The following is a 22,411-nucleotide window of genomic DNA, read 5'->3' as shown; positions in this document are numbered from 1 at the left end:
GTGTTTTCTAATCTTGAAGCTTTGGTGTCCTTAGGGTACTGTTAACACCATTTCACATTGCATTGTGAATGTTAAAAATAATACCTACAGAGATGTCACATTTGACAGGAGGATAATCTGGAAGAGTCAAACTTTCCCGTTACCCAGCAATTGCTGGCATAACAGAACATGTTCAATCCTCACTCAGCGGCAGGACAATCAACAGTGTGCTATTAACGCCAAAGAGAGGTGGATCTTGGCTTTTACCTTCTTTATGGAAAAACTCTCACTTCTGTGAATAATAATTGTACAGAGGTAGCTCTCAGGAATATAACAAGTCCTACGCAAGATGATACATTTCTGCTGGATTTCTGTAGTAAGGTGTGGTGACGAGGAGGCACGGTGGCAAGTGGAAAGGGCACTGGAGTGGGAGTGAGAACACAAAGTTCTGGTCTTGCCGTCACTCACGTGCAGCGGTAACAAGGCTGGGGCTTCAACTCTCTGAGCCTCTTTCTTTGACCCTATGACTGACCTAAACATACGTTCACGAAGTGATGTTAAGGATGAAATTACAAGTATTGAGAAGGCCATTTCTTACCCAGACTCAATGTAAGCACCTACACTGTTTTCAACACTTATCCAATTCCGACAAACTTTTGCAAGCCTCAAATTGCAAAATTCTCAAGAAGCCCTAAGAGGTGTAAAGATGATTGCCAGTGATGTTTTGGTCAGAGGGTGCTGATTTCAATTGTGGTCTAAAGTCAAGAAAAGGAACAAAGCTTAGCTCTTCAACTTCCTCTTCCCTATCCTGCCTTTAGTAAATAAAATTAATTTTAAAAATGTTTCTTGTAGGGAGGAGATGGCTAGAGAAAGTTTGAGGAAATATGCTAGAGAATTGTTCTTCAGCTAAGGATTTCAGAGTTTGGTGCCTTTATCCTTCACTTGAAAACTCTACTCTTGCATCACCTGTGTATGTTCACAGGCATTCATGCATAGCTGAAACTATTTCCAGGAAGGCAAGAGAGGCAAACACGAGGTCTTGATTTCAGGCACCCGTCCATACCAGGGTGAACTGATGGAGAAGAACTACACTGTTTCTAAATTAGCTTCTTAGTGATCAAGGCCAGTGGCAGATATTCCCAGACTTTGAGTTCTCTTTACTCTTTCCACTCCCCCAAGACCCGGAATACCAGGGGTATTGCAGGCAGTTACTGACCTGCTCCTTGGAAACTCTATGGGGCAGTTCTACCCTGTCCTATAGGGTCGCTATGAGTCGGAATCGACTCAACAGCAGTGGGTTTGGTTTTGGTATCGACCTGTGTCAGCAGGGCTGGGAGGGTTGGGATCATGTGTGTTTGCAGGGGGGTCCTGTACCACTTTTTATGTAAGAACACTCTCGACTGGCATGTCAAGGTACAGGAAGACAGCCTCTGACAGCCATGCTGCTTATTCATCATGTCATTCGGGACAAATCCATGTGATTTCTTTGCCAATATTCTAAAAATAATAATAGCAGCACCTGTTTTCTCTCGCTTTTTGGATTGTTTAGAAAATCTAAGTAGATAATGAAAATACATTGAAAAGCACTTATCAATGCAAGGTAATATTCTTGCTGTGTGTGTGCTCTGCTATGCCAGGTGCAGGTCATTACCTGCCAGGCCCAAGGCTTTTAATGAGCATTGGGTGGAATTGGCCTTGCCCAGAAGGGCTCCTGCAGGCAGCCCCACTGGCCTAACCCAAGCATACCCAGGCCACTAGCATTCAGAAATGGATGGAGAAAAATGAGACAATAGATAGAAAGGGAAAGAAGAAAAAAAAATCCAGAAATGACCACAAAACGAAGGTGGAATAGGTACAAATTGCTAAAAAGCACAATTTGATTGTACTCTACACAAATATGAATATCCAAAAGAAGAAATTATTTCAAGTAGTGATCCTTCCTGAAGAGTCAATGAAGAGCATCCTGGGTGCTCTGCGTGTTGAAATATATTTGTAAACAATAGATACGGGGAAGCTAGAGAACTGGAAATGTACAACCAGAATGGAATGAATGAGAATGATGACACATTATGAAAAAATATACCCAATATCACTGAATAATTTGTGTACCAATTGTTAAATGGGAACCTAATTTGCTGTGTAAGCTTTCACCTTAAACACAATAAAATATTATTTAAAAAAAAAGAAAGTTGATATGACCCAGAAATTCCACTCCTAGGTATATACACAAATGAATTAAAAGCAAGAATTCAAACAGATAACTTGTACATCAATATTCATTGCAGCATTATTCATATAATAGCTAAAAGGTGGAAATTACGCAAGTGTTCATCAACAGGGGAATGGATAAATAAAATGTAGTACATACATATGTTATGGATTGAATTGTAGCCCTCTAAAATACATGTTGGAATCCTAACTTCTGTACCTGTGGATGTAATGTAATGACCTTACATGTAATGTAATATAATTACATTCTATAATGTCATATAATGTAATCATCACCCATAATCTAATCTAATCTAATGTAACCAATCAGCTGAGGTCCCTAAACTGAATCACTTTTGAGTTTATAAAGAGCAGCACAGACACAGAGACAGACACAGAAGGCAGACAGCACTGCTTGACAAGGAGGCAGATGAATCTATAAACCTAGGAAGTCCAAAGACTTGCCAGCTAGAGAAGCTACCAGAAGGACTTCTCTCTAGAGCCAAGCCCTGAATTTGGACTTTTAGTCTCTTGAATTGTGCGAGAATAAATTTGTTTCTTCAAAGCCAAAGAGGGAAAAAAAAAAAGACATGATTTCTGTCCTTGAAGGATTAGCCTTTGGACCAAAAACACAATATAGCAAAATAAAATTGTAATGACTACGATGACCTGCAGGAAAAGAAAGGATCAGAGATTTTCCGGAAAGTCAGAGCATACATCAAGCTAATTAAATGAGTGCATGCCCGGGTTTATTTTATCCAACAAGAGCCACAGGAACACGCAGCATAACACGCTCCTCTCAGCAGCTCCTCAGTGCGTACTTGGTCATGACAATGACACTGAAACGGCTGTCATGTCAGTTTTGAGCTGCTGAGCCTTCTTAACACCATAAACTACAAGAGAGAAGTGCAGCCGGGTGAACGCCTCAGTAACCCGCACGTTCCCCACATGGTGCCAGAGCACAAGCGTTAACACCGTTGGTCCTGTGTCCCATGAACCTATCTGAAAGGCACCTGTGATGCTTTCACCGAAGAATAAGAAAGCCTCGACTTTCCTACAAGTCTAGTGTGTTCCACATCTTAGATTCAGTTCAACTCCTAAACATCCCGCTGACGCTGCTTGTACCTCAACGTTAAAACCAGCTGCTGTTGAGCCGATTCTGACTGATGGGGACCCCACGTGTGTCAGAGCAGAACTGTGCTCCACAGCATTTTCGACGGCTGGTTTTTCAGAAGCAGATGACCAGGACTTTCTTCTGAGGCTCCTCTGGATGGACTTGAACCACCACCCAGGGACTCCAAACTCTGGCTACTGTGGCAGATAAAAGGAAATACGATCAACAGCTAGAAAAGATATAAATTATCTAAGCTAACCATGAGGACCAAATGTGAGAATAATTTACAAAACCAATTTTTGCTTATACGGGTAGTCCCCAACTTATGGTAGGGCTCCATTCCAACAGCTCCGCCATAAGTCAGTTCTGGCATAAATTGAACACTTTTTTTTTTTTTTTTTAGTTTTCATTATTCTTGCCCTTTATTATCAGTATCTTTATAAATCCAATCTCCATTTTTCCTTGGGGTTGGAAACATTACATCATTACATATAAACTTACAGATATATTTTAACATTACATGTATGAGTTCGAACCAACTCGACAGCACCTAACAACAACAACATATAATACATATTACTAAGGATAAGATGGACAAAAAAATAAAACAGATGGTTTTAAGTGCAGTTTGTTGTAACTCAAACACATCATAAGTCGGGGAGTACATTTCATTTGAGGACACTTTGGTACTGATACTTGAGTACAGAAATATTTAATTTCACATTTTTAAATGCTTCTAAACAAACAAGGAAGTAACACTCAGAAAAGACCTAAATCCTAGATATGGGAAAACATTTCTATCCTCAAAAATGTAACACATAGCCCTTCGCCCCCCCACCCCGCCCCCAACCCTCTTTCTTCCTTTTATCCCTCCCTATGAAAATAAAATCACCAGGGGAGAGACTGATGCAAACTCTAGTCTAGGATTTCTCCCTGTGCTCTGCTTCAAGCACACTCTTCCAGGTCTAAGGAGAAGTCAGCGATGGTTCAGTGATTCAGTACACCCGCCACCATCCTGCTGGGCAGAGGGCTGCTTACTGGAATAAGCGAATCTAGCCCTGGTGGTGCAGTGGTTGGCTGCTAACGAAAAGGCTGGCAGTCTGAATCCACCAGCCGCTGCTCCTAGGAAACCCTGTGGGGCAGGCTCTACTCTGTCCTACAGGGTTGCTATTAGTCAGGATCAACTCAAAGGCATCGGGTTTTTTTTTTTTTTTAGGGGATAGCCATGGCTACCTGAAATTCTGCCTTCTGAAATGTACAAGCTCCAAAACACCTCGGATTTGGAAAACTTAGAGAAAGCACAGATAAAAGTTCTTTGTTGATGAAGGACTTAGTCTATTTCTGTCACACACACATGCAGAGGCATACTCATAAAAGTTCTAAAGATGTAAAGATTACATCCAATAATTTGTGGCTGATGCAGTTTCCTTGAGGAGAGAAAGGAGTCCTGTGACCTTGGGCAAGTTACTGACTCCACAAAACCTCATGAATTTTGTGAGAAGATGAGATCATATATGAAAATTGCAGGAGCCAAGATGGTGGAATAGGCAGACGCTTCCGTCGAGCCCTCTTTACAACAAAGACCCGAAAAAACAAGTGAAACAAGTATATTTATGACAAGCTGGGAGCCCTGAGCATCAAAGGCAAGCTTAGACAATGAACTGACGGGCAGGGGAAAGAACAGACCGTCCAGAAGTGGAGAGGAGTTACTGGACCTGAATCACGGGAAGCCCTCAGGTACCATTCCCCGAGTGGCTGCGGTGGCGGCCTGGTCCTAGTGCTGGGCCGCAGTTTCCTCAGGGAGAAGCAGCCAGCCACACAGCCACTCACGCCTCTGGAACCTGAGCAGAAGGGTGCTCTCCGAAAAAGCTAAGTACTCGCGTATATTTTACCGTGTCCTCCCCCACCCCCAAGCTGGCTTCAGCGGCTGAATACCTAAGCCTGAGATAGGCCCTGATGAGCACCTGGAGGCGTCCTCCCGGCCTTGGGGAAGGAAAAAATTTCCAACTGGGGGGGAAAGATAATTTGCTAGCTGCATTAACTGGGGGAGCTCAGGACAGAAGCGGCTCCTGCCCAGGCATAAACCATCCGTCGACCTTGAGCACCTTTCCCTTCTGCATGGACCTGTGTGGGCCTATTTCAGGAGAATAGGCCCTTGTCGGCAAACTCCAACCATTTCAGCTATGTGGTGGAGAGGTGGGTATTTGATGTTTGACATTGCTTTGCCTATTAAACAAGGTCCTCACCTACCCACAACAGGGATGTAAGGACTGGTGGCTCCACTTGGGTCACCCAGCCACCCGCGACAGGGGCCCAGGGATAACTGGTACCTCCCAGTCCTTACAACAAATCTTTGGGTGCCCATGGTCCCTCTGCAGAGCCCACCCACCAGCACGCTCTAGGGAACAGAGACACGTTTTCCTGAGAGACACTTGGGGGTCGGTTCTCAGCCCCATGCTTTGTTCAGAGCGTGACCCCCTGCTGCAATCAGATACGGGTATATATGCCAATCACCCCTGCCCCTCTAAAACTGTAGGATAGAGCCTGTACCACACACTTGATATCAGCTACCTGGAATCCTGAGCTGAATTCACGCAAGAAAACTGAATGGACTCCTAGACTGATATACCTGATAACAGCTCTAGCCAGCTGGGGACAGGACACCAGAGCTCCAAAGGAGAAAATAATCAAGCTAGCTCACTCAAGCAACCCATAGGGGTATACCAAAACAAAACAAAGCAAACAGCTACAACACAGTAAGCAAGCATAAACTAATACAATAACTTATAGATGGCTTGGAGACAACAGTCAATATCAAGTCACATAAAGAAACAGGCCATGATCACCTCAACAGGCTCGCAAAACAAAGAATCCAAAGTGTATTCCTGGAATTACCAGATGCAGAATACAAAAGTTTAATATACAGAACCCTTCAAGACATCAGGAAGGAAATGAGGCAATACACAGAACAAGCCAAGGAACACACAGAAAAAGTAACTGAAGAACTCAGAAAGATTATTCAGGAACATAATGAAAAGTTTAATAAGCTGGAAAAATCCATAGACAGACAGCAATCAGAAATTCAGAAGATTAACAATAAAATTACAGAATTAGATAACTCAGTAGAAAGTCAGAGGAGCAGAATTGAGCAAGTAGAAGCTAGAATTTCTGAACTCGAAGATAAATCACTTGGCACTGATATATTTGAAGAAAAATTAGATAAAAGAATTAAAAAAAATAAAGAAACCTTAAGAATCACGTGGGACTCTATCAAGAGAAATAACCTATGAGTGATTGGAGTACCAGAACAGGGAGGGATAACAGAAAATACAGAGAAAATTGCTGAGGATTTATTGGCAGAAAACATCCCTGATACAGTGAAAGATGAGAAGATACCTATCCAAGATGCTCATTGAACTCCACATAAAGTAGATCTTAAAAGAAAGTCACCAAGACATATTATAATCAAGCTTGCCAAAACCAAAGAAAAGGAGATAATTATAAGAGGGGTGAGGGATAAAAGAAAAGTCACCTACAAGGGAGAGCCAGTAAGAATAAGCTCGGACTACTCGGCAGAAACTATGCAGGCAAGAAGGCAATGGGATGACATATTTAAAAAATTGAAGGAAAAAAACTGCCTGCCAAGAATCATATATCCATCAAAACTGTCTCTTAAATATGAAGGTGAAATTAAGACATTTCCAGAGAAATACAAGTTGAGGGAATTCGTAAAAACCAAACCAAAACTACAAGAAATACTAAAGGGAGTTCTTTGGTTAGAAAATCAATAATATCAGGTATCAACCCAAGTATAGAACACTGGGCAGAGCAACCAGAAGTCAACCCAGACAGGGAAATCCAAAGGGAAAAAAAAAAAAAAAACAAAGCAAGATTAAAAAAAAAATTAAAAAAAAAAGCCCAACACAGGGTAATGGCAACGTTATTATATAAAAGAAGACAACATTAAAATAATAAAGAGGGACTAAGAAATGTAATCATACACCTTCTATATGGAGAGGAAGATACGGCGATACAAAGAAATAAAAATTAGTTATAAATTTAGAAAAATAAGGGTAAATAATAAGGTAACCACAAAGGAAACAAACTATTCTACTCATCAAAATAAAATACAAGGGAAAAATACAGACTCAGCAGAAACAAAATCAACAACAACAAATATGAGGAAAGGACAATATATAAAGAAAATCTACTCAGCACATAAAATCAAGTGGGAAAAAGAAGCTGGCAACACACAAAAAAAGACATCAAAATGAAAACTGCTTAGGACAGTACCTGGCACACAGTAAGCAATCAATACGTGATTGCTATTGTCATTATCATCACTGTCGCCACTACTACTTAATGGAATGGTGATAAACTTTAAGAAGGAAGAAGCAGAAGCAAAGAAACTATAAAGAAGAGATGGAGAGATGACAGTGTTTAATTGTGGCCACTTGATGGTTCTTAGGAATTGTACCAAGGATAAGCAGGCTGACTGGACACAGACAGAAACAAGGAGCCAGCAGTTCTGTGGACAGGAGAAGCACCTGGCCCCTGTGCAGCACCTGCAAACAGCCCTGGGGAGTACAGGATGTTTCTGCAGCTTCCATGTGGCACATCCCAAGGGTCCCAAGGCAAAGGCTGTGTGCAGACAAGTTGAAGGTCAGTGAGTTCTACCAAGCTTTGTCAGAGCCTCCATGAGTGTGCAGTTTACAACTTACTGAGATTGTGTGTTTATATGTCTCCTCCAAGGCCCAAAGTCATGACCATGTCCTAATTATTCCACTGTATAGGGTTGCTATGAGTCACAATCAACTCCACGGCAACAGGTTTGGTTTTTGGTTTGGTATATTCCTTCTGGAGCCCTGATGGCGCAGGGTTAAGAACTCAGCTGCTAATCAAATGTTTAGCAGTTCAAATCCACCTGCTGCTCCTTGGAAACCCTATGGGGCAGTTCTACTCTGTCCTATAGGGATGCTATGAATCGAAATCAACTAGATGGCAATGAGTTTGGTTTTTCTGGGTTTTATGTTCCCTCCAAGGAGCCCTCATGGTGCAAAGGGTTAAGTGCTTGGCTGCTAACCAAAAGGTTGGCAGTTCAAACCCACACAGCTGCACCACAGAAGACAGACCTGGCCATCTGCTTCTGTAAAGATTACAGCCTAGAAAACATTGTGGGGCAGTTCTACCCTGTAACACATGGGGACACCCCGAGTCTGAATTAACTCAATGGCACCTAATAACAACAACATTCACTGCAGCACAGTCTCAGACACGCAGTAGGTCTGCAACAGATGTTGAATAGAGTAATTGCTTAGCAACCTCTTTTCATAAAAAGGCATGGGGGACCTTTACAGAAAGAGCTCTGCTCAGCCCATGTCTTCAGCCTCCTGAGTGGGCAACGACTTTATTAGTACGTCACCAATTACTAAAGTTCAAAATGTGAATTGGTGCCATCATAGAAAATTTAAAATTATGTTCAATACATAACCCCTAAAAATTTGGCATAAAGTAATATTAGTATAAGCTCAGCTGCTAACCAAAAGGTCGGCAGTTAGAATCCACCAGCCACTCCTCCAAAACCCTGTGGGGCAGTTCTACTCTGTCCTATAGGGTTGCTATGAGTCGGGATCTATGTGATGGCAACAGGTAATATTATAATAGCATAATAAAATTTTGAATGTTTTTGGCACTTGTAAGGTTGGCTTGGAGTCCCTGGGTAGCACAAACGGTTAATGAACTCAGCTGCAAACCGAAAGGTTAAGTTCAAGTCCACACAGAGGTACCTCAGAAGAAAGGCCTGGTGATCTGCTTCCCAAAAAATCAGCCACTGAAAACGATATGAAGCACAGTTCTATTCTGACACAGATGGGTTCCCGTGAGTCAGAATCAGCTCCCCAGCAACTGGTTTAAGATTGGCACTAATCTGTCCCCGAGGGCTCCTAGTTGGTACAAATGGTTTGTTCTCCATACTGACCTAAAGGCTGGTGGTTCAAACCCATCCAGCAGTACCGCAGAAGAAAGGCCTGGCGATCTGATTACAGCCAAGAAAACCCTGTGGAGCAATTCTACTCTGTAACACATGGGGTGACCATGAGTTGGAATCAACTCAAGGACAACCGTTTGGTTAATATGCCTTGGAAAATCGTGAGATGTATTTATTTCAACAATCATTTTTTTGAGAACTTAGTTTTTTCTCACCATTCCACCAGGGACCACAGATTCCAAAATACGTAAATGCCCTGAAAACTCACTTCGATTAATGTAAATTGTTGATTAGCTTTCCTTGACAAAGAACTATTTAAGGATATCTTAGAAGACCAAGCAAATTGAAACCGTAAATACCATTTGCAGGTAGCACAAATCAATGCCTCTTTAACCTACTGAGTGGGGAGGGGGGAGGCACCTCTGTTCTCATGCTGCTGTCATGAGACACACAAGACTTTTGGAAACTTCATCGATTCTGGAGAGCTCAGCCAAAAACACATTCTGTGCAATCATCTATTTAAAGAAAACAAAAAGTAAGAAGCTGAGAGATCATCCCTAGGAGGACAAAGCAAGGTCAGCTAATGTACCAGCAGATGTTCTCTTGCTCTGGGCGAATCTGCTCATGGCTTTCCTCTGAAGATTCTTTCCACTGTACCTAGTGTCGTTTCTGTGATGCTCAGAAGGTTCTGAGATAATAAAAACATAAAAGTGAGGGCAAGGTGCTCTTCCCCAGTCTTGCCACTATTTTTCAGCCACTGAAAAGTTATTAGAGACCATATAGGGTTACAGGTTAAGAGCTACTCTGACATTGTAAATGTTACCCAAAATTGCTATCTACTCTAAAATAATTATTTTGAATCAGGCCAATGTTCTCCCATTGAAGTAGCATAACCAGGGAACATGATGTTCTTTCCTACTTGGCCAGCAAAATGCACTTAGGGAAAGAGGTCCCAGTGGCAAGCCCAGTAGAACTGGACAAGTGGGTAGAGCAACAGGACTGCAGCTGACTCACAGGGAGTCGCAGCTGAATATCAAGAGGCATCAACCAGCACCTCATGTGCTGAGACGCTTCAACAGACCCACCCAGTTCTAGTTTGACACATGAAAGTTTGATTCTTGTGCTTTAGGTGAAGGTTTACAGGGCAAATTAGTCTCATTAAACAATACATACATTGTTTTGTTACACTGGTTGCCAACCCTAAGACTTGTCAACACTCCTCCCTTCTCTACCTCGGGCTCCCCACTTCCATTCGTCTAGCTTTCCCGTCCCCTCTGCCTTCTCGTCCTTGCCCCTGGGCTGGTATGCCCATTTAATCTCATATACATGGTTGAGCTACATGTATTAGTTTGTTTTAAAGGTCTGTCTAATCTTTGGCTATGTAAAGGCATTCGACTGTGTGAATCATAACAAATTATGGATAACACTGCAAAGAACGGAAATTCCAGAACATTCAATTGTGCTCATGCAGAATCTGTACATACATCAAGAGGCAGTCAGTCATTCAAACAGAACAAGGGGATACAGCGTGGTTTAAAGTCAGGAAAGGTTGCATCAGGTTTGCAGCCTTTCTCCATATTTATTCCATCTGTATGCTGAGCAAATAACCCAAGAAACTGGACTATACGAAGAAGAACAGGGCATCAGGATTGGAGGAAGACTCATTATGTGCAGATGACACAACCCAGCTTGTCGAAAGTGAAGAAGACTTGAAGCACTTACTCAAGATCAAAGACCACAGCCTTCAGTATGGATTGCACCTCAACATAAAGAAAACAAAAATCCTCACAACTGGACCAATAAGCAACATCATGATAAATGGGGAAAAGACTGAAGTAGTCGAGGATTTCATTTTACTTGGATCCACAATCAATACCCACGGAAGCAGCAGTCAAGAAATCAAATGACACATTGCATCGGGCAAATCTGCTGCAAAGACCTCTTCATAAAGTGTTAAAAAGCAAAGATATCACTTTAAAGAACTAAGATGCACCTGATCCAAGCCATGGTGTTTTCCATCACTTCATATGCATGTGAAAGCTGGGCAATGAACAAGAGAGAGAAGAGCTGATGCCTTTGAATTGTGGTGTTTGCAAAGAATGTTGAATATACCACGGACCGCCAAAAGAACGAAAAAATCTGTCTTGGAAGAAGTACAGTCAGAACTCTCCTTAGAAGTGAGGATGACGAGACTTCGTCTCACATACTTTGGACATGTTATCAGGAGGGATCAGTTCCTGGAAAAGGACATCATGCTTGGTAAAGTAAAGGGTCAGCGAAAAAATGGAAGACCCTCAATGAGATGGATTGACACACTGGATGCAACAATGGGCTCAAGCATAATGACAATTGTGAGGATGATGCAAGACTTGGCAAGTGTTTCATTCTGTTGTACACAGAATTGCCATGAATAGGAGCCAGCTCAATGGCACCTAACAATAACAACAATCTTTGGCTGAAGGATGAACCTCCCAGGAGTAACTTCAGTACTGAGTTAAAAGGGTGTCCAGGGTCCATACTCCTGGAGTTTCTCCAGTCTCTGTTAGACCAATAAGTCTGATCTTTTTTTTTGAGTTTGAATTTTGTTGTACATTTTTCTTCACCTCTGTTCAAGACTCTCTGTTGTGATCCCCGTTAGATCGGTCAGTGGCAGTAGCCAGGCATCATCCAGCTGGGCTGGACTCAGTCTGGTGGAGGCTGTGGCAGTTGTGTTCCATTAGTCCTTTGGACTAGTCTTTCCCTTGTGACACATGAAAGTTTTGCCTTTAACTGAATAGAGCATTAAATGCATGTCTAGACGATAAACCCTTTCGTAGGAGAAAGGGATAGCAGAGATGAAGGAGCCATGGTGGTGCAATGGTTAAGTACTCTGCTAGTAACCAAAGGGTTGTTGGTTCAAACCCACCCAGTGGCTCTCTGGGAAAAAGACCTGGCAATATGCTTCTGTCAATATTACAGCCAAGAAAATCCTATGGGGCAGTTCTGCTCTGTCACACAGTGTCACTATGAGTCAGAATCAACTCAACAGCACCCGATAAACAAACATAATGGAAATGAGTTATATTTAGACCTTGATCACATCCTACTCTAACAAGGCCTTTGCCCCAGCTGTCATCTCTGTGGGACATGCAATGGGTGGCCAGGCTGTGTCAGCCACATTCCTAAATATGACAAAGGTAAATGTGACCAACTGCTTAATGTCCCTGTGCCTGGGAGGATTTCAGCCCACCCCCACCCCATCACATTACTGCCATTACCACCCCAGGAACAGTACTGCAAAAATAAAAGACAAATTTTCTAATTCTGTCATCTCCTTAAAAAGTTTAAGGAATCTTAAAGACTCAAATAATACTTTGTAGATCATTTATCATTTTCTGGACCTAGCCTTAAAATCTCTCACTTACTCATCAGCTTCTTCTACATCATATATATACAACCCCATTGCCGTTTATTTGTCTTTGGCTTTTTTGAAAGAGGCAAAAACTCACATAGTAATGTTCAACAAACATCAGTCCTACCACCAGTTTTAAAAGCACCAGGACAAGATTAAAGTTCTTAGTAAAAACCTATGCCTGTGTCCTGTTGCCAGTGAGTCAATGCTGACTCACAGTGACCCCATGTATGTCAAAGCAGAAGTGCACTCCATAGGGTTTTCAATGGCTGATTTTTCCAGAAGTAGATATCCAGGCTTTTCTTCTGAGGGACCTCCGGATGGACTCAAACCGCCAACTTTTCGGTTGGCTGCTGAGTGTGCACCACCCAGCAACTCCCTATTTTTCATAAATTCATAATTATCACATACAATCCCTACAACAAAGACAAATTAATGTTCCTAACACACTGATTCTGTCAGGTCCTTGCCTTGGTCTAAAATCTTCTGTGACTTATCAATGTCTCCAGGATAAAGTCTGAGATATCCTGGATTTTCAACTAGACAAGTCCTCAGGGACTACTGAAGTTAAGTTTGTAGTTTTACAAACAAGAAAACTGAAGATTAAAGAGTTTCTATGACTTTCTCAGGGTCTCCCCAGGATCAGGGCCAGGACCCAGACCAGCTGACCCATTGTCCCCTCTCCTTACTGGTCTCAGGTAACTAGCCTTCATCACATCAGGTGGGAGTCACAGACCACCTTTCTTCCTCAATACTCTGTTCACATCCTCACCTCTCCACTCTGCTTACAACTATACTTCCCCAGGAAGAAGCCTCCATGTATTCCATGGCTTCCCTTAGTTTTCTCTCTTCCCTAAACTCTTATTATAACATCAATCATTTGGTCTTTCTTAGACATCTCTCCGTAGATAGGAAATGCTTTGAGGACAGGAACCATGTCCTGTATTTTGCCTCACCTGCAATGTTGGGTGCCATGGTAGGCAAAGAGTAGGAACTCAATAAAGTCTCTTCAAAATGGCGAGCAGTGGGCTCTCTTTGTCTTCCAACCTCTGCACGTGCTACCATCTTGCCTGGCAGGCTCTCCCTCCTCACCTCTGCCTGGCTATGTTCTTCTCGTCTGGGTGAGCTATCCCTCCCAAAAGGTCCCAGAACACCTGATAATTACCCCTTCACAACCCTTCATCACCACTGCAAGAGCTTTAATTCTTAAATACCTGTCTATCACTTCCACTAGTCTAGACTGTAAACTCCCTGAGGGACATAGATGGTTTGTTTCTTGTTCCTCACTTCTTGTTCCCAGCTCCTAACAATGCTTGGCTCAGAATAAGTGCTGAATAAATAAATAAGTGAATGAATGAATGTCTCTGGAAGAAAGTCTAAACTCCTTCTCATGGAACTCAAAACTTTCCAACATTTGACTTCCATCTACATTTCCAATCTCATCTAGCTTTCTATAGGCACCTTGCTCTAGCCAGCCTACTCTCTAGCTACTGACCCTTATTTTCATATTCTCACTGCCTCTTCTCAGAGTCTTTGAAGCTCTCTACATTAATCTTTCCTTGTTATTCAAATTCTACCCATCTTCCAAGATCTACAAATCTCATCACCACTAAAGAAACTTGCTCCAGGCCACATGAATCTTCCTCCTTCTCTGAATTCATTAGCACGTGTCCACATGGCCCATTCCTCACCTATCCACGTTGCTACATGTCTGCAGTCATCTCTCCATCTCAGTCTAAGCTGGCCCACAGGGGTCTCTCCCTCTGAGGTTAGCATTTATCTCTCATTTAGGAAATAACTATATACACACCCTTGGAACATCACCCGACCATTGTTTTATATTGTTAACTTCTGCGCATCTGTCTTGCAGTCCTAATTCATTTATAGAATTTTCAAAACAAGTCATGCTTTCGATATCTTTGGTCCTGTGAAATCCTTTGCACAAAGTAGATCATTAAATACCTGTTATGTGACAAGTTGATTAGAAAACAAAAGTGTGCGGGATGAAAGAACTGTGGGAATTATATTAAAAAAAAAAAACTCTTGCCAAAAGTGCAGCTGAAAATTTCTGATTATTAGAGGCTGTTTAAAAAGGTCAAATGTTGATAGTATAATTACACCATAATTTGGGTAAAATTACCCTCTGAATAAAGGTTATTTTTAAATAGAAACTTCTGTCCAGACCATAAAAAGTTATGAATAGAAGAAAAAATTAAGTAGAACAGGACAAAAAAGAAAGAAAGAAAAACATACACCCATGCTTGACACCACCACCTCCAGCCCACGGTCAAGAGGGCTGGCACACAGGACCCACAACGGCATCAGATGACCTTCATTACAAGTCCATGAGTGAGTTAATACCATTGATCCACTAAGGCCGGCCTGATGACTCTCCTGAACCTGAACACAATAATTCTCCTGATGTTGTCCTGGGGGAGATCAGTTTCTTTTACCTGGTTTGCCAGAAACATTTCCCTATAATTACTCTTTTGATGGACTAAGTCTAACTATTTAGTTTTATTTATTTTATATCTCACTGTACTCCCTCCCCCAAATATTCATAGCAGCTGCTTTCAACCACAAGCAATAATTTCAGAATATGAATGCTGTGTTCAGGGTTCAATAATTCAGGGTTCAGTCATTTAGCCACAGAATGTCAAGAGACCTTCTATTTGGGGTCCTTCATTGCCAAATACTCCATACCCTTAAGACATGAGCCCGAGTCAGGTTTGGCTAATTACAAATTGATATTGGCCTGCAGTGGAAAAACTGCAATGCACAGGGGTCTTTTTGCTGTACTTCAAAAACCTGAGTGTCAAAGGATATAAACAGGGAGTGTGCACATTACTCAGATCCAGAGGCCACAAAATTGCCAATTAGGATTTTGTCTGGGAAAACACAAATTGGCTGCCATCACTGCTTGAGCGTTTGGCTGTTAACCAAAAGGTCGGCAGTTCGAATTCACCAGCCCCTCCTTGGAAACCCTATGGGGCAGTTCTACTCTACTTTATAGGGTGGATATGAGCCGGAATTGACTGGACAGAAATGGGTTTGGTTTGGTTTTTAGTATAAACTTCCAAGGAGTCCCTATGTGGTGTAAATGGTTAACATGCTCAGCTGCTAACTTGAAAGCGGGAGGTTCTAACCCACCCAGAGGCACCTCTGAAGAAAGGGCTGGTGATCTACATCTGATAAAATCAGCCACTGAAAACCATATGGAGCACAGTTCTAGTCTGGCACACATGGAGTCGCCACAAGGCAGAGTCAACTTGATGGCAACTGGTAAATAGTATACCACCCTATAACAACCAACACCTGACATCTATTTTATATGCCATAGACTGAACACAGGCTTTACTGGAAATGAACAAATGTACCCATTACTAGGTACATTCTGCCAAATGAAGAAGACAAGAGAAGAAAAGGGGACACTTTTATGTTCTGTTTTAATGAATTAAAGAAAGTTGAACCCTCATCTCCATGACACATTTATAAACAATAAAATACGGACTCATGATCTCTTCCCTGTTGCTCAGTTTTATTTTGCTATCTGCTGGTCCATCTCATTTTAATGGACCCTGGTTTCTAACGGAGTCCCTGGAGGTTGCCAACCAGAAGGCTGGAGGTTAGAATCCACCTGGGGTGCCTCAGAAGAAAAGCTCGATGATCTACTTCTGAAAAATCTGGCACTGAAAATTCTATGGAGCAGCTGTACTCTGACATACATGGGGTCGCCATGAGCTGGAACTGACTCGACGGCAACTAATTTTGTTAGTTTCTAATGGGCATTTATTAAGGTTCTTTTATTTCTTAAAAAATATATACATATTGTATTGATTTCCCTCCCCTACCTGATAGTGAAGGTCATGCCATAGGAAAGCAGCATTATGTGTTTTGTTTTGTTCAATCAACCGTTCTAGCAGTGGCAAAAATAAATGAAACGTGGGAGGCTGTTTATTCGTATGTCAGAGAGAAAGTGAAATTCTCCATAGGGTGACGCGATCATTTGCTTTCCCCAATGAAGCAAACAAATCAAACAGGAATAAAATAGGAGCCTACCCTTCATCATTCATAGTGTAATGAGTTCCTGTTAGATTAACCATTCTTCTTCTCTGTTACACTCACTCCAAAAAACAGGTGTACAATGATATCAGCAAAACAGCCAAAGATCATCAATCTACAAGACAGGAAATGCAGCAGCCAGACACCCATCCTTCTTAAACATCAGCAGACTCCTGGCTGGTGGCTCTGGCCCTATTGTGTAGGAAATGGGCTCACCAGTAAGACACGTTTTTGGGTGGCCACAAGGATCAGGAGATTTATTGGCTGTACTGCCATAGGACAAGGAGACACAAACCTGCCTACGTGGCGTGCTTAAAGCCCAACATCTTGGCGCCACTGCATTTGGTGGTGTTTCCCTCCTCTCCAATACTGTGATTAGAAGGTGGACATTAGTAATTCTGTCTAGAAGACCAAAGACAGGGTGTGTAAGGCACTAGGAAGCCTCTTCTACTGGCATTCGAATAGTCTAGTAGATGGGCTATGTCACCACATTGCATACAAGGAATGGGCCAGTTCAAGCCTTGGTTAGCAAGTACTCTGGGGTCCTAAGCAAGAGGTCTGGCCAATAGAACGAGTGGGTGGGTGTTCCTGGGTCAGTGGGTGGGGTGATGTGCTGACACTGAAAATACTACCGATAGCAACGATTCTCAGAGGGCTCTTGTAGAGTTTAAGATGACGGCAGGCACGCTAGCATCAGTATTTTCTCCACAGCTGGAGATAAGGAAAGTCACCTGTTCTCAACGTCAAACAGTAATGGAGAGTGTCTTAGTTACCTAAGTGCTGCCATACCAGAAATACCACAAGTGGATGGCTTTAACAAACAGAAGTTTATTATCTCACAGTCTAGTATGCTAGAAGTCCAAATTCAAGGCGCTAGCTCCAGGGGAACGCTTTCTCTCTCTGTGGGCTCTCGAGAAAGGTCATAGTCATCAACCTTCCGCTGGCTTAGGAGCTTCTCAGAGCAGGGACCCTGGTGTCCAAAGGACATGCTCTGCTCTTGGCACTACTTTCTTCGTGGTATGAGGTCCCTCTGTCTTTCTTCTCACTTCTCCCTTTTATATCTCAAAAGAGACTGACTCAAGATACAACCCAATCTTGTAGATTGTGTCCTGACTCATTAACATAACTGCCCCTAATCCTGCCTCATTAACATCAGAGGGGTAGGATTTACAACACTAGGAAAATCACATCAGATGACAAAATGGTGGATAATAACACAATACTGAGAATCATGGCCTAGACACATTGACACACATTTTTAGGGAACATACTTCAATCCATAACAGAGAGTTAGGAAATATTGAGAGCATGTGCTGGTCACAGATGTCAAATAACTGATATGTATCTACCACTTTGGAGTTCCTGGATGGTGCAAACGGTTAATGTGTTCAGCTACTAACCGAAAGGTTGGCGGTTCTAGTCCACCCAGAGGTGCGCCAGAAGAAAGGCCTGGTGATCTGCTTCTGAAAAATCATCCAACTCCATGGAGCACAGCTCTACTCTGATACACATGGGGTCGCCAGCAACTCTTTACACAGCACTTACCTACCTATTTGCAGAGCCTTTCATATACATTAGTTCTATTGACCACCAGGGTCTTATATGATTTAGAAAACACTGACCACACAGCTCTAGATGCAGTAAAACTAATCCAGACTTAGGGTGCCTGTAGTGAGGTGAAGAAGGGGCAGTGATACTATTTTAAAAAGTGGGTAGTCCTTCCCATTTTGATTTCCTCTCTGCTGAGAGTAACAGGGTTTTAGTAAACACAGCATCAAAAAGGGTGATGGGAGCATAGTCAATGGTATTTATAGCATCACTGCCCTTGTTTCCTCCTGTGGGCACGCCCACAACTCAACTTCTATCGAACGTCTATGGAAGCTGCATTTTCTTTTTGATGAGAACAGCCATAATGGGGTCCGGCATCCCTCGACAATGGTAGCTGCTGCTTGAATGAGCAGGGTGAAAGCAGGGATTTGGGGACAGACTGAGTGACTTTTTTCCTTACTAGTCTCCCACCTCTAACCCATTTCTATTACTACCTGCCAACATGATTCGGAAGAAAATCTGTGGCTGAATCTCTAGAGAAAAGCAGTGAGGATTTCCACTCCACCACAGAGAAAATAGCTTTTTCTCTCAGTGTGTTCCATTGCTCGCTCTCCTGTCCTTGATGTGGGAGGAGGCCGTGTGTGGAGTCCCAGTGTAGAAAAGTCCCAAAGAACAACAAAAAAAGCTGGAAGAAATAGGTGAAAGGAGAAGATGTACTGAGCAGCTATGGGAGGCTAAGGAAACTGGAAGCAGCCAGAGAAAAAGTGAAAGAAACAAAAATAAAAGAGAGGGAATGGATACGAAAGCTATTATGTCCTCTCTTCCCTGCCAGGTCAACTTAGCTCAAAGCATCAGTTTTCTAGGAAGCTTTCTGAGATCCTCTCAGTGACCTGCCAGCCCTGTGTGCTTCGGGATCTTCCCTGTACTTCCTGCAGTGTATTCTAACAGCCCATTGATGTGTCTGTCTCCACATTTTTTTTTTTTTTTTAAGAACTAGACAACACAAAATCCACAAAACAAGCCAAAAAAAAAAAAAAAAGACTTGTTGCTATCGAGTTGCTCCCAATTCATGGCGACTCCATGTGTTACACATTAGAACTGCTCCATAGGGTTTTCTTGGCTGTAACCTTTACGGAAGCAGTTCACCAACCCTTTCTTCTGTGGAGCTGCTGGGTGGCTTCCAACTACCAACCTTTTGATTAGTGATTGCAAACCATTTGAGCCACCCAGGCTCCCGTAAAATACACAGGCCCTGCAAAAGCAGACACTCTCTTGTACTCAGTTTAAAAAAAAAGTCTATCACCAACTCCTAGCACAGTGACCGATGCAACGAAGGTGTTCAACACATGCTTACCAAAACACAGATGAATCTTAAAAAGGTAGAAAATGTTAATGAACGGATATGGGTCGTAACAATCCTGGGGCATCTTTGGGATCTTAAACCAATACACAGCATAATAAACTTCTGTTATAAGAAGGGAAGCCATTCAGTCACTGGGAAATAAAAAAAGAAGGCTGAGCACAGTTTTGATATTCCACGAGCCCAAGTTAGACACTTTTATAACTGGCATCAATTCCTTATGCCTTGTACACTCCGGCCCTAAAAGCAATAAGGCAAACTTTAAAAGTCTGGTTTACTCCTCACCCTCTTCAGAAACAACTCACACATTGGAAAAACATAGCCATTATGTTAGAGTGATGAACTCCTTGAATGTCAGATTATTTGCTAAATAAATTACTCTTCAGGACACTTTCCAAAATACTCTTCTGGTGAAGATGGGAAATGGCTGACATGAAAAATTTGGAACCCTGGAAAAGTCTCTAAAGTGTCAACGTTCCCAGAAAGGGGTCAATATACAGAAACAAAAATTCTTCATAAACAAACAGCACAATGTGATATACATAGAAGGCAGTAAGATATGTTTAAGCAAATATGATAACTACTAAGACAGTCTGTTTCTTTTTTTAAAAAACAGATCCTTAATTTTGTGCAAGGAATAGGAAAAATCTTTGATAGAATTCTCTCTCAAACCAAGAAATGTAATAAAAATGTGAATACAACCCTAATTCCTATTTCTTTAAATTTGCCTCAAAATCATTTAAGCAAGAGTTAATGTCTCTCTTTTTGGAGTTCCTGCATTTTCTTGTCAGTTGATTGCCTGACACAAACTTTAAAGCCCTTGTAGCTCTGAATTCTCTAAATTGGATTCTTTCAAAAATCTTTGTATGGCATATATTTAGAAATGCATTAATATTAACTTCGTCATGATAAAACAACCAAACTCTTGTGATAGCTGGCAACAGTCCAGATTGTTTTAAAAGCCAGAGTTGGTATAAATGAATGAAAATATAAAAACTGAAATACTTTTGGAGTTGTTTCAAACTATGGCAGAGTAAAAACCATATGAATTTACTATTTAGAAGACATGTGCCAGGCATAATATGTAGTTTTAACTGCTTCAAATACTCTAGATATAAAACCCATTGCCGTTGAGTCGATTCCAACTCATAACGACCCTACAGGACAGAGAAGGACTGCCCCATAGGGTTTCCAAGGAGCGGCTGGTGGATTCGAACTGCTGACCTTTTGGTTAGCAGCTGAGTTCTTAACCACTGTGCCACCAGGGCTCCAGTCTAGATATAGAAGTATATATATTAACTCCTTTAGGAAAGATTCCTTCTATCTGTTTCCCCCATGGGGCCCAGCACAGTAATTTGGACCCAGAACTCAGGAAGGCTGAACTGGATGATCAACGAATGACTATGAAAACTGACAAACCTTCCCCTACATACCTTTGGAACAAATAATAGCAGGGGATTGAACAAAGGGCCAGCATCTTTGGAACAATCTGTACTCTGCACAATGAAATAGTAGTATTACATCTATGGGATCAGTTATCCAGTCCCTCAAATGCGTGGTCTTCACTCATAGCTCCAAGGAGCCCTGGTGGCACAACAGTTAAGTGCTTGGCTGCTCACCTAAAGATTGGCAGTTCTAATCCACTAGCCACTTCAAGGGAGAAAAGACCTGGCAGTCTACTCCGGTAAAGATTACAGCCGAAGAAACCCTATGGAGAAGTTCTACTCTATCATATAAGGTCTCTAAGAGTTGGAATCGACTCCACAGCACACACCAACAGTCAACACCCTGCGGGTGCTCCCTCAGTCATGTACTTGCCACATCCAGCACAGGATACTCAACACCACCTACCGAGAGGCAGAATGAACCAGTTCAGAGAAGCTGAGCTTTAGAGTCAGGCCGGGGTGGAATCAGGCTCTGCTGCTTCCCAGCTATGAGACCCAGGCAAAGTTAGTTCATCTCTCAAAACCTCAGTTTCCTCTTCCATCAAATTGGTAAAACACCAACCACCTTGTAGGAGGGTTGGGAGGATTTGAAACAATGGCTACAAGGCAACTGGCATGACCCCATCAAGCACTTACTAAGTACTTAATAGAAGGAAGTTATAAGACATTATAAATAAATAAGTGAATATACGTTCAGGAAGTAAACACACTTTTAAACGATAAAAATGGCTATTACTCCCTAAAGGATCTTTAAACTAAAGGTCACTCCTGTAAAAAAGCCTCCGGACACAAAGCTGATGCAATCTCACTTTTCCTTTATTTGTGCTACAGCCCATAACAAATCAGACTGAAGAGTGAGAATAGGGGAACCAAGCACACTGACAGCTGGCAACATCAAAGAGGCACAAAAGAACCACGAGCAGATGCGAGAGTCCAGAGAGTCTGAGAAAGGCGGTACAAGGACAGTCGCTTTCAGCGATGAAGCCCAATAACCAATGTCCATCAGGATGTTCTCAGAGAGGTCAAGCTGCCTGCCGGAGACTGACGTCGCTTAAGAAGGCAAGAGAAACGGAATCTATGTAAAAAGTATTTCTATCCAACTAGTTTGGAAACCCTGGTGGCATAATGTTTAAGAGCTATGGCTGCTAACAAAAAGGTAAGCAGTTCGAATCTACCAGGCATGCCTTGGAAACTCTGTGGCAGTTCTACTTTGTCTTTTAGGGTTGCTCTGAGGAGGAATTGATTTGACAGCAATGGGTTTGGTTTTTTTTTTTTTAATCCAAATAGTTACCACCTCCAGCTGACATCATGTCTCTTT

General features: G+C 42.2%; 1 protein-coding gene across 4 annotated transcripts in view; it reads right to left on the bottom strand.

Annotated features, from left to right (window-relative positions):
- Positions 1-22,411, bottom strand: part of C24H1orf21 (chromosome 24 C1orf21 homolog) — a 328,797-nt gene that overhangs the window by 227,871 nt on the left and 78,515 nt on the right. Inside the window, exon 1 of one of the 4 annotated variants that reach the window (XM_049868579.1) lies at positions 3,313-3,519. The exons of the other annotated variants lie outside the window; for them this stretch is intronic. The gene's annotated coding sequence lies outside the window, so the exon portion shown is untranslated. Of the gene's footprint in view, positions 1-3,312; positions 3,520-22,411 lie in introns of those variants that run through there. 4 annotated transcript variants of the gene reach the window in all.

The sequence above is a fragment of the Elephas maximus genome, chromosome 24 (assembly GCF_024166365.1).
Source record: "Elephas maximus indicus isolate mEleMax1 chromosome 24, mEleMax1 primary haplotype, whole genome shotgun sequence".
Lineage (NCBI taxonomy): Eukaryota > Metazoa > Chordata > Mammalia > Proboscidea > Elephantidae > Elephas > Elephas maximus.
This window is presented reverse-complemented; position numbering and strand designations above follow the sequence as displayed.